Raw genomic sequence first — 12,854 nt, forward strand, 5'->3', positions numbered from 1 at the left:
GGATTAAGGGCGGGGCGGGGAAGGAGAAAGGGGGAGAGATATTTCTCACCTTCTTAAAATTTGATATCTGCAAATCACCACTACCACTATCATCATTATCAGTGGCGATTATAATTTCAATCATGAAGGTATCTTCACTTCAGAACTGGAACTGTCCGCATTGTCGTCAGATTATAAATGTCCTGGGAAGTCTTAATGAGGTGTATGTGAAGGTATTTTCATTCAACTAGTTTAAAATATATTTCTGATGAACATATTCTATTGTTGTGTTTATATTTTGACATCCGTGAAAAATCAATATGTAATAGTGTAAATACCAGAGGTGGCTTTAGGGGTAATATCCTCGTGCCATGGCACTGCCTAAATAAAATATAATTATTTATTATTTTCAACAATATGCTTGGTCGAAATGAAACTGGCTGGCATCTGAGAGACTAAGTTCGAATCAGGTATTTCCATGAGCGCTCAGGACAGCCAGACTTTCTTCAAAAGATTGCATATATTCTTGTAGGAGTTATAATGGGGAACACAACTATTAATCACTAAAATCTTCCGAGAAAATAATTCATATACGACATTTAAAACAGATAGATCGTTCGGAATGTTTAAACAGTGAATATTGTAACACAAACACTATATATAACAGGTTGTCAAGTGGAGTATGACTATTGCTCGTTACTATGCCGTTGTTACTGCATTGTTGTTACGTTGATATTCTTTAATTTTATATAATATTAAGGACATTTTTTTTTGTAATGTTCCCCCCCCCCCCCTTAAAAAAGGAGCAAAATCATTTCAACTACAGTCAACTGAAACCCATCACTTCCATGAGTACCATTACACCGATTGTTTTACATGGGCCCTCCCCATCCTTTACCACAAGGCTCAATTGACTGCAGTGGCTGGGACGCGAACCTGTGATCTTAGGCACGGTATGCTGGCTGGACATATCTTGTTCACCTTAAACTACCGGCTAACGAATCCAACACAAATTTACCCGATTATGCAGGTATACAAACCCCTGGTTGAATAAGACATTTACGTGCAGTATTGGTATAAGTCTTCCGGCTTCTAAGGGTTAAATGCATCAGTGAAAATATAACAGGTATTCTTTTTTTTTTTTTTTAACCTTAGAATACTTTTCGCTTTATTATTTTTTTCGTGTTAATAGAAACTGAGATACGAGATGGAAGTAACATTAAAATGCTGTGTTAATTATTTTATTCATCCCTGGTGCTTTGCACTCTATTGCCTAAGGGACATTCAGTAAATATGTTGACGATTAAATAATAGGCAGTAATTAATTTGCAAGTTGTGCTACAGGGAATATGATTATTATACTAACCAAAATCCGTGATCATCAGGGCCTAAACGTAGTAATTGTAAATAAGAAGAAAAACCATAATTCTGATAACAAAATATTATATCCTGATTTCCTGGAATTATAACCACAAATTTTTACCAATTTTGTAATTAACATGAAGTAACATAAGCAAAATTATTTGACTATATTACACTAAAACGAGTTGTAAAAAATAAAGGAAATGTCAAAACAAACTATTCACTACAGAGATTCGAACTCGAGCTGCTTGCATAGAAGTTTAATAGCTTAATCACTGCTCCACGCCAAGCATGCTGTGGAGGTAGCCCAAATCAGCGCCTTGTGTTATGGAGTTAACGAAAGCGGCGCACGGAGGTTTATGGTAGTGAACTATGCGCTCACCCGAAGCGACTTAGAAAATTTTAACTGTTCAAGAGGCCAGCCAGTTTCATTTTGACCAATTGTACATTCTTCACAGTGCTATAAGGTGACAAATTTTATAAAAATACTGGTTTTTTCATGGTTTGATTCAAGCAGAACGTTCTTATTTGAACAACCGCTCTGGGTCAGAGATAACAATCCATTCGCCCGCTTATGGACTGCTATATAGTTGTATCACAGTCTACTATATACAGTCGCAAAGCTCAATATGTAGTAAGAATGCAAACATGGGTAGTTGCCCACCACTAGGATCACTACTATCGCCTCATCATCGCAGATCTCTCTCCTAGCAGCCGACAAAATATGTTAACACTTTCGTTGTCGTGTTCTTTTGGAAAAATTAACACCTTCCTTCCATTATTGAAATATTAAATACATAAAGTTAATTTGTTATTTTAATGAATTATATTAAATTCCACCATAAACTCGAAGATACCTGCAAGAAATAAGTTAATATAATTTTTGTTTGTGCAAAACGAACTGAAATTTACTATAATAGCTTCACTCATTCAAGATTATAGCGATAATTAACTATGAAACCAATAAATATTAATTTGCATTTCCCTTTGCAACAATAATAATGGAAATATGAATTAATGGAGTAACTTACGTGTGCCGGTACTTGTAGTGTAGGCTTACGTAGTTAACAAAGTGGGATGAGGTTAAGCAATAATAATCACACCAGAATTGGAAATAAATCGTGATCAATAAATTTTATTGTAACAGACTTTTTCTACGTCTCTAGTAAAGTAACAAATAAAAATAACAACAAAATTAACAGCTATAATTAAAAACAATATATCCTTTGAAAAAAAAAAGTAGGCCTAAGCAATAATAATCCCACCAGAATTGAAAATAAAACGTGATCAATAAATTTCATTAAAACAAACTTAATTTTTCTACGTCTTTAGTAAAATAACACATAAAAATAATAACAAAATTAATAGCTACAATTAAAAATATATCCTCTGAAAAAAAAAAGTAGACCTAACCTTTATTTCTCTGGAAATTTAGCAGCCTAAGTGACAGAACCTTAACCGGTATCTAATATCCTTTCGGTTAGACTGAAACATTTCATTGTGAAATTTAAGGATATAATGTATTCTAACAGTCACAAAGAACTTCAAATTAACAGTTTTGTTTCTGCACAGCATTCTTGTGGAAACCCAGGAACCTTTCGGAAATCGGAAAAAGGATAACTCTGGCCTCTTTCTCTTACTGTTGCTACAGTTTATAGCACTACAAACGTCTCCTCCTTGTCCCATATTATTATTCCAATTATTATATTTTAGCCATTAACATTTTAATTATAACCAATAACGAACATTTCACAAGCATTAATGTGAAATACGCAACGAGCTAGCACTCGATAGAAATACGACACAGTCCAAAGTCGACCATGGACAGTCTATTGTTTATAGTTGCTAACCGCTTGGAGCGCTTTATCACGAGATTTGCAAAAAAACACCTCAAGCTTCGCGACTGTATATAGTAGACTGTGGTTGTACATATTATAATCTTTGTCATTTGTGCTAGCTCTGGGAGAGCATGCGCAGAAGTATTTCATAATCCACTCAGTAGAGCTTCATGGGGGTGCAAAGGGCAGGGGGAAAGGAATTTTCTGTGCCATTCAGTTGACAGCTTGATTTGAGATGGCAGCATTAAATATGGAATATATTTTGTTCTATTGCAGGGCTAACAATATAACTTTCTTGCTAGCAGATCTGTTATTCAAAAGTGCGTAAGCAAAACTGTACGGTATTTGGCGTCATATGGATCTAATTGTGCTGTATTGATAAGAAACCGTTATGAATAAAATAAATACTTCATTATAAAATCCATTTTATTCATTATCATATTAAGATAAACAGAAAGTTAAGTATGTGGGAAGACGAACTTTGGATTTGAAATAACATCACTTCCACCGACTTAATTATTTGCAGTTCAATTTTGCATCCTAATTTACAGTCGTAGAGAGTTTACAACACATTTTAAAAAATGTAGCCATCCGCTTCGATACAATTTACCGCATGCTTGTGAACAGCACTCATCGCTTTATGTATTAGTAACTGCATGCGGCTATCTTTGATTTCCATAGCAGCATGCATGATGCATGCAAGTAGCTCCTCACGTGTTCGTGACTTCGTTTGGTAGGCAAGATCCTTCATCCATCCTATGCATATGCTCACTGACGTCTCCTGGATAATGAAGAAAGACATGATCGACAGTTCATATCAGTGAGGTTAAGATGGAAAATGATAATTTAGACGAATAATAAAACTAGAGATTTAATTAAAATTTTCGCCATAAAGAAAGATAATGGAAATTATTTGTGTATTGAAATAATTACATTTTCAACATCCCCTTTCCTATCCAGTCCTCTGACTGAACTCTTACTTTCTTCAACCCCGACGGCTTTGGAGCATTCGAGGCCTAGGGGTTCATTTCACTTTCCTTCCTCCTCTTTCTAATTTTCTGTTCCTAGTGCTGACCTACTATGGCACTAAAATCGTCCTCCAGTGGCTTAAGGAGGGAAAGCTGGTGATCAACAAGATCTCCCAGCTAGGTCCAATGGACCCGTCGACCACCAGCAGGTGTGGTCCTCCAGACATTCTGGGGGTTGTGTGTGAATGAAGTAGCCACCAAAACGTTAAAATATGGTGTTTACTTAAATCGGCTACAACTTGCCATTTTCAAATATTGGAGTGCAAGTGGTCAAATGACTTTATTGTCAAATGCCTGGCATTAGAAAACAACAACAACATTTTCAACATGCAACTTCGATTAAAAGTATAATAAATAAAGTACATAAATGAATAATAGAAAAAAAAACTATTTTTTTCTTTTTAGATGAAAGAGTCCCCAGTACATGAGACATCGAATTAGCAGAATTCATACCTTCCATATTTTTTATTATCTTTTTTGTAGAAAGTTATCGAAATTCTATTTTCTGCAATTTGAATTAGCTGGGAAACAATAACAATATTATTAATCAGACCGTTCTGAGGTAAAGATGATCACAGTTATACCATCTGTGGATTTAATACACAATCAGAAAAAGCGTTCCAACATCATTCAGTTCTGTTTCAATTTCGTAGCAGATACCCACCAGGACATAAGATAATTCATGGTTCGTACATGAACTGCTTGTTGGAACAAACCTCACAACATTCGCTACCAAAGACAACAATCTGACTCACTGAGCACGAACCTCATCAGTGAAACAGCTGCTGATACGACATTGTCACATGCTCGTGCTGGCTGCTGACTGCTCACTGACCAAGGTCACTCATTGTTCACAGCAATGCATTCCAATAACGAAACGCAACTCTGTAAATATTGAGAAGTTTATATGACATTTCTTGCTCAAAATATCTTCAGAAATAAGCTCCTTAAGTGGCGGTAATTCCTCGTGAATCACCTTGTATACGTAAATACATTTTATAAAAAAATAGGTAATAATTATTGTGGTAACACCCTATTGTTTTCTAATAGGTTCAATACTGGTTACTTGTTATATAGGCATATACATTTTCAAAGTGAGAATTCAGTAGGCCTACTGGTGCCTCTTAGGACAGGATAGTAGGGTACGATAATTTCAGTATGCAGTACAGAGTTCAAGGACTAAATTACAATTAAGAATTAGTAATTTTTCAGTAATTGGCAATCATTGGAAATTTATTCCTAACCCTGAATTTTTTTTTCACAAGCTCTTACTATAAATCAATCTGTGAAAATGTTTATGCTCTTTAACTTAATTTCAAAATCATTTTAGAATGAATATATTTATTTCATATTCACCAATCTGGAGACTATAACACCTAAAGAAAGGTGGAAAAATGCGTAACAAACTGAAGGAATTTGCAGTTCATTTTATATTTCAGATGTGTCTAGTAATATCATAAAATAATGTTATAAATTTTCAATCAAAGACACAACTATCTGCAAATTTTATTTGCTACATGAATATAAGGTATATAAACGTTTTCGCCTTGTGGGGCATCATCAGATATATTAAAATTATGTGATCTGAACTTAAATTAAATTAGATTTATAAAAAGCAAATACAAACAGTTCGTTGAAAATTTATAACATTATTTTATGAAACTGAAGGAAGATGAAGAAAGGAATACTAATTATAAAGCAAAAGAAAAGGAACATAAACATCAGAAATGTGTAGATTTGGGAAAAAAAATACAAGTGCTTGAAAGCCCCCAAAAAAAGGGGAGGGGGGGGGAAACGAAAGCAAAGGGCACAAAAGAGATAGTCAACTGAAGGTTCTGCTGTGATGTCCTATACCTCTCAGGCACTAGGACGAGCAGTTCGTAGGGTAAAATCAGTTTTACCAAGATCACCAGGAAAAAAAATGAAGGTTTTGAACTCACAGTTGTATGATCTGTCGTCAAAGAAACAGAGTGAACTAATTTCTCAGGCTACTCTAAAAAAATACAAATTATCAGATTCACTCACAAAGATTCTTTACGTGAAGATTTAATAAAGAAGTTAGAAGATTTCTACCACAGAGATGATGTAAGTCAAATACTTTGCTGGTGAGAAGGATGTGGTGAGAAAAAAAAGATAATAAAGAGATGAAAACCTTTAAAAAAGACGTTTGAATTCCAATATAAGGGAAGTTTATGCCAAGTTCAAGCACGAATATGGGGATTTGAAAATTGGGAAGACAAAATTTTACAGTCTACGTCCAGTAAGTTAGATGTCTTTGTAAGTATTACACGAGACCATGAAGTTTGCTTTCATTGGTACAGTAGAACCCCAATTATCCATCACTCTATTAACCGATTGACGGATTATCCGACTGTCTCGCGCTTCTCTCTCTCTTTTACTACAGAAACATATGAAGTACTACTTTACGTTATATTAGTACGTATTTTTTCTAGAGAATGTTATTACATGCCTTTTCACTTACACAGTTTGGTCTACTCAATTTCTGTGTAAAATGTACTCCAAAATGTCAAAAGAAAACGTGTTGTGCTAAGTATCGAAAAAAGAGCAAATAAAATTGACTAGTTTGGAGAAAGAGAAACTGTGACTCATCTCGGATCAAAATACGAGAATGGTGTTACAACTATGCGCGATTTAATAAAAAATCAAGGATGAAGTGTATAAAGTATGTAAATCTACAGCATGAGACCTCTACTATTCTTATCCTTCCACTGACAGCCATTACAAGCACTTTCCTTGCCCCTTAAAAACCAGTCGTTGACAACCAAACTTGAATGAGTGAACTTCTGATCCACTACCTTGCAAGTTACACACAAGATCACGGAGAAAATTACGAAAGTACAAGCATTGTTCACCTAATTTACGAAAATATTTTATGATACGGATTATCCGATTTTTTCGATTAACCGTTCAGTTCACCCCCTTCATTATCATGGTTCTACTGTATTATGAAGATATTGACCTCTTGAATGGGCTAAAAAATAAGAAAGAATCTTGCTTAAATAACACTAATTCTATTCTAGAAGCTACATTGTGTTGCAATCCTTCTGAAGCATGCTATGACAGGAGGTATAAAGAATGTGGTGTGGAACTTCTTTGTGACAAACTCGTAGAATCTGTGACTGATGAAGAAATCAGTGTCAGATTTTATCAATCAAACTTCTTCAGAGTGTCAGATGAAGCAAAATTAAGCATTTGCCTTCTTAAATGTGAGGATCGAAGTGTTCTAAATATAAAGAACATTGTAAAGACTGTGCCCTTTCCTACCAGTGACAATCTAGGAAGTATCGACTTAATGATGCATTACCAGTCACAGATTGAAAAAGTTTCCACTTTTATTAATATTATATGTCAGATACTTAATTTAAGCTGAACAGCAGCAATTATTGAAAGAGAGAATCATTTTGTTTTTTCTGTTCCCTAAATTGTCCCTTTCCTAACAGTGCACCCGAGGTCTAAAGTCTTCATAATTTTTTTCTACATGAACGCAATACACTAATATTTCTCCAATTATTACTACATTCATGTGACAATCATTTGATTTTGTATTATATAATTCTCTGTTACAGTTGCTGTGAAATTAAAATTTACATTTCATCTTCATTTTTTACAAATTTCTATGGAATTTGATGGCACTCAATTTAAGCAAAAGTAACTACCAAATATTTTCACTTGGTAAAAAAGAAAGAGAATTCAATATCCAATACAATGGCCAACACCTTCCTAGGACTTATGAATCCAAATATCTTGGAGTTATTTTCGTTAGTAAGTTAACATGGAGCAACCATTTGAAATACATTTCTGAAAAAGCTCGTAAAAGATTCTCCCTTCTAAAAAGACTAGCAGGAAAGAAATGGGGATGCTCTAGGAATACTTTGAACACTACATACAAAATGTTTATACACCCAGTGCTGACATCCTGCGGAGAAATTTTAATTAATTCACCTTTCATAAACGAAATAGAATATGTTCAAAACCAAGCTCTCAGACTCATTACTGGTGGAATCAAAACAACTCCAATAGATTCTATGAGATTCCTCACTAATATTAACAGCATCAAAATGACAATAGAAGAAAAAGCACTGATTCAATATGAAAAACTTATTAGATTACCAGGAAACAATTGGCATTCATACAGTCCTCTCTGTAGATTGAAAACTCAAAAAAGTTTCATATCCATTGTTCAAGAATTAAAACAGAAAATCAATATCCCGAATTTAAAAGAAAACCTACAAATTAAACCAAACCCTTTAACTCTATTAAATATGGAATATAATCTAAATTTAACAGAAGAAATACTGAAATCAGAAGTAAACACTGAAATACTAAAACAATTGTCTTTAGAGACAATTAATATTAGATACCCTCCACAAAACTGGCTTCATTTATAAACTGACGGATCCTTGATCTCCAGAGAACAAGGTGCCGGTGCAGGTGTTACGTGCTGTCTCTTCTCACTTTATAGATCTCTTGGGTATGGAACCACAAGTTTTGATGGAGAAATCATTGCAATAAGTGAAAGTCTCAGGAATCTTCTATGCCACATCAGTAAATTTAAAAATGCAGTTATATTGTCAGACTACAAAGCAGCTATTCTATCAATAGTCTCTAAACACACACCTTCATCTCAAACAGCAGAAATAACTAAAATGAACTCTCAATTATTATCACTCAATAAAAGAATTGTATTCCAATGGATACCATCCCATTGTGGAATCCTGGGAAACGAGAATGCGGATGCTTTGGCAAAGAAGGGCAGCACTGCTACTTACAGACCTGTTACTAAATCTACATATTACTCTGTGAAAAGATTTATTAAATCTACATACTTAGACTTCAACAAACAAAATTTGATAACACAATCCCATGGGAAAAAATGGAACTCTCTGCATCAAAATCCACAGTTAATTCCCGATTTACCACGAAAATCGTCTGTAGCTGCATTTAGATTGGCAACAGGCCATGATTGTTTGGCCAAATACCTGCATAGAATTGGAATATATCAGTCCCCTAACTGTCCATTGTGCAACTCAAACCAAGAAATGGATTCGGAACACCTCAAAATATGTGCTTCAGTGGCTGGTCATGATAATATCTTTGAAAAATATTGGAGTGCAAGAGGTCAAATGACTTTATTGTCAAACGCCTGGCATTAGAAAACAACAACAACAACAAATTTCTATGGTTCCTTCCCTAATGCACTTATTTTAACTGATTTTCAGAAACTTATTAAATTATACTTTGGAACTTTTGATGTATTATTAGTAGCAGTATTTACGTTACATAATGTGATTTACAGATATTGCTCTTTGAACTATTATTTCCTGTATAATGACCTTTCTGAATGTCGCGACCCTAACAAAGTACATACTGTGGAATGGCCCCATACTAGAGAATGTTACACTCGAAAGAAGTTAATTAAATAGTTTATTTCCAACAGCTGTATAACAGTTTCGAACTTTTGCTAATCGAGTGTAAATCAATAAAGTTCTTTTGTCTGGTGTTATAATTATGTACATTACTTCTCAGATTTAATGTAGAGTAATTCTCTTTAACAAATAATAAAATGTAGAAAATAAACAAGCAAGGCAAAGTCATTATTTTTAGCTCTTCAAAATACTTCCTACAAAAGTAAAATGTTCAACAATGTCGTTGATGTTGTTTAGGACAGGTTTGTGCAGGGTTGTAGTCCCAAACTTTACAGTGCCGGAGCTCTTTATGTTTTTTTTTAACTTTTGGGGAAGGGGAAGGTTTGGATGCAAAAAAAAAATAAGAAAAAGAAAGAAATGCCATAAAGTAAGACTGTAAGGAGAATGCAAGGCAAAACCAATCAATATCTACTCCATTTATCTTCTGAAGCTAAGTAAACCGAAATGGTCACTGTAAGGGTGATCATTCTGCACAATGCAATAAGCTGATATAAATTTCACTTTTGTTGCTTCACGGTGGGCTGCACTCGTTTATTCGCCAACATTTTCAATTGATTGCTTTTCAGACATATGAATAATTTTTTGTGCTATATTATGAGCACTGGATTTCTTGTGTTCAATGATTTTTTTCGTAGTGACTTAAACTGATCTGATCTGATCTGTTCGATCCGTAGTAATTTACTGAATATAAACGCCATTCATTAGATACAGAAATACAGTCTTTTTTTTTAATGCACCTACTGTAGTTGGTTCATGACACACTTTTACAGCCTAGCTTACATTTCTTACACTCACTCAACGGATAAGCTTCTTTTTTTCTTGACCACACATTTTTTTCATTCCATACATTTGGTGACTTACTTTGCAGACCAACTGTTTGGCTTTCACTATTTTGAACATTATGATGTTGAATATTCTTCGCAGTCATACTGGAACTGTCTGTATTTTTTATTACATTATCTCTGGTTGAATTACTAGGTTCATCAAGTAGAAGCGATAGGTTTGAGATATCAACAATATCAGGAGAGGAAGCTTTTGTAAATCCACTAGTAACAGCAATGACACAAGACAAGAAAGAAGTACATGTTTTTTGTCTATGTTTATTTTGTTCCATATTTACTGAAGGACAATAGATAAAAACAAAAGTTTCAAGCAGTCTTTTAGTCACATTATAGGCAGTAAATTAACTGTTTAAAATTAATTCCGTAAAATAACTGGGAAACAAACACAAACATTTCGGTAAGTAACACCATAGACAATCTCCTGTATCATACAAAGATGCGAAAACTAACGAAATACCGGTAAGATACGAAACGAAAGTGAATTAGGAATGTGATCATTTCGCGCAGATGCACTAAAGTTTAGTTTGGTGGTTGTCCTGTCACTTATAGTGGTCTTGCGACCCTCTACTTCCGAACTTGTTCCGATTTTCTAAAGGAAGCACAGAAAATATAATCACTAAATATCCTGACATTAACTAAGATATCGTTAGCTGGGAAAGTATTGTGATGTCAAAACAGATTTTAAAATTTCAAATCAATGCCGGAGCTCCGCTCCACCTTCGAACTCAACGCCAGAGCATCGCTCCGCTCTGCTCCGTTCCACCTCCACTACATCCCTGGGTTTGTGATTATTCTTACTAACTTCCTAATTGATTTTTAAATTTTTATTTTTTAATTGATTCACATTGTCTGTAACAAAATTAATCTCTAAAGAATTATTATCTGGGATTTCCTGATGCACTTAACAATGTTAGAATTACTATACAGACTGCTACCAAAGTAGTAGTAGTTTTGGTTAGCAAATACAATTGATTGGTAAGAATCTTTATTTGTTCTTTTAATTCTAAAATCACAAAATATTTTTGCTTTAATATAAGTTGTATAATCCTGATATTAATTTTACCCTCTCTATCTGCAATGTCACTCAAAGCATGAACCATACTCATAGATTTCACTGTCTTTGTCACAACATTTAATTGTGCTCTCATCGCTAAATTAATAGAACTCATTAATTTGGCTCAGATTAAGGTGGAAGCTGTTCTCACAGTCAACACAGTATGGACCATTAACAAATTTAGTTTTTTATCATTTACTTTTTCGCATATTTGAACCATTGGCCATTACTTCATAAACACAGACCATGGAGCATAGACATCACACATTTCACACCACAGAGTTTATCAATATCTTGTGCTACAAAATAAATGTAAGTCATTAAGATTTGATTCTCTTGTGATTGAATATATTCATGATATGTTCATGTCCTTCGATTTCGCAATTGTGTGATGATATTTCATATATTTTTAACATTTCAAAATTACAGGCATAGCAGACTGAAGAAATGATGGAGAAATTAAATTTTAACATGTGGTTTTGAAACCAAAAATATTCATCACAGAAAAGAACATTATCCCTCATTGGAAAAAAATTGATTTCAAGAATTTGACGAAAATACAAAATATGTTTTCAGTATTACTGAATGGAGAATACTATCTGCTTACTTCTATGAAACGAATTTAGTGTATATTAGGTTGACGAAAATCAGTAAATTTTGATATTGATCAGAAAGTGATCAAACTTCCCTGTCATTCAATGGTTCATAGGAATCATTAAAATGTAAATTGGTTTCTAATGCCAAATACTTGATCACAAAGCCATTGCTTGTTTACGACTGGTTTCAGCTTAATTGTACACCTTGTACATGTATGTCAGTAGGTGTTGTTGACATAGAAATATTTTTGAATGGACGTGTTTCCACTCTTTTTTTTCTGTCTTGATGCCTCCAGAGTCATTAGCATACCCTTTTTTGTTGCTAAGATTTGAGAATTCAGAATTTGTCTTTATTTATCTTTGTTCTTGAAGTGTGTTTTAAATGTTGTTGTTGTTTTCTAATGCCAGGCGTTTGACAATAAAGTCATTTGACTTCTTGCACTCCAATATTTTTCAAAGATATTATCATGTTTTAAATGTAAGACCATGAATCTAATGTATAGAGCCAATGATTTTACTTTACTTTTTCATTCTGTAGCAGTTACACTTAGGATCTCCCCTCCCCCTCTAAAATTCATTGTCCACGGTTGGGATTGAACATGTATGTATGCCTTGGGTTAAGAGGTAGATAGGTTGGTAACCACTAGACCACTGAGATTGTCATTGCTAAATAAAAGATCATCATTATCCTCCTCTTATTGTGTCCTC

The 12,854-nt window shown here is 34.0% G+C and overlaps 1 protein-coding gene across 6 annotated transcripts in view; it reads left to right on the forward strand.

Annotated features, from left to right (window-relative positions):
- Hr96 (Nuclear hormone receptor HR96) overlaps nt 1-12,854 on the forward strand; it is a 100,423-nt gene that overhangs the window by 57,906 nt on the left and 29,663 nt on the right. The window lies entirely within an intron of this gene.

This window comes from Periplaneta americana, chromosome 8, assembly GCF_040183065.1.
Source record: "Periplaneta americana isolate PAMFEO1 chromosome 8, P.americana_PAMFEO1_priV1, whole genome shotgun sequence".
Taxonomy (NCBI): domain Eukaryota; kingdom Metazoa; phylum Arthropoda; class Insecta; order Blattodea; family Blattidae; genus Periplaneta; species Periplaneta americana.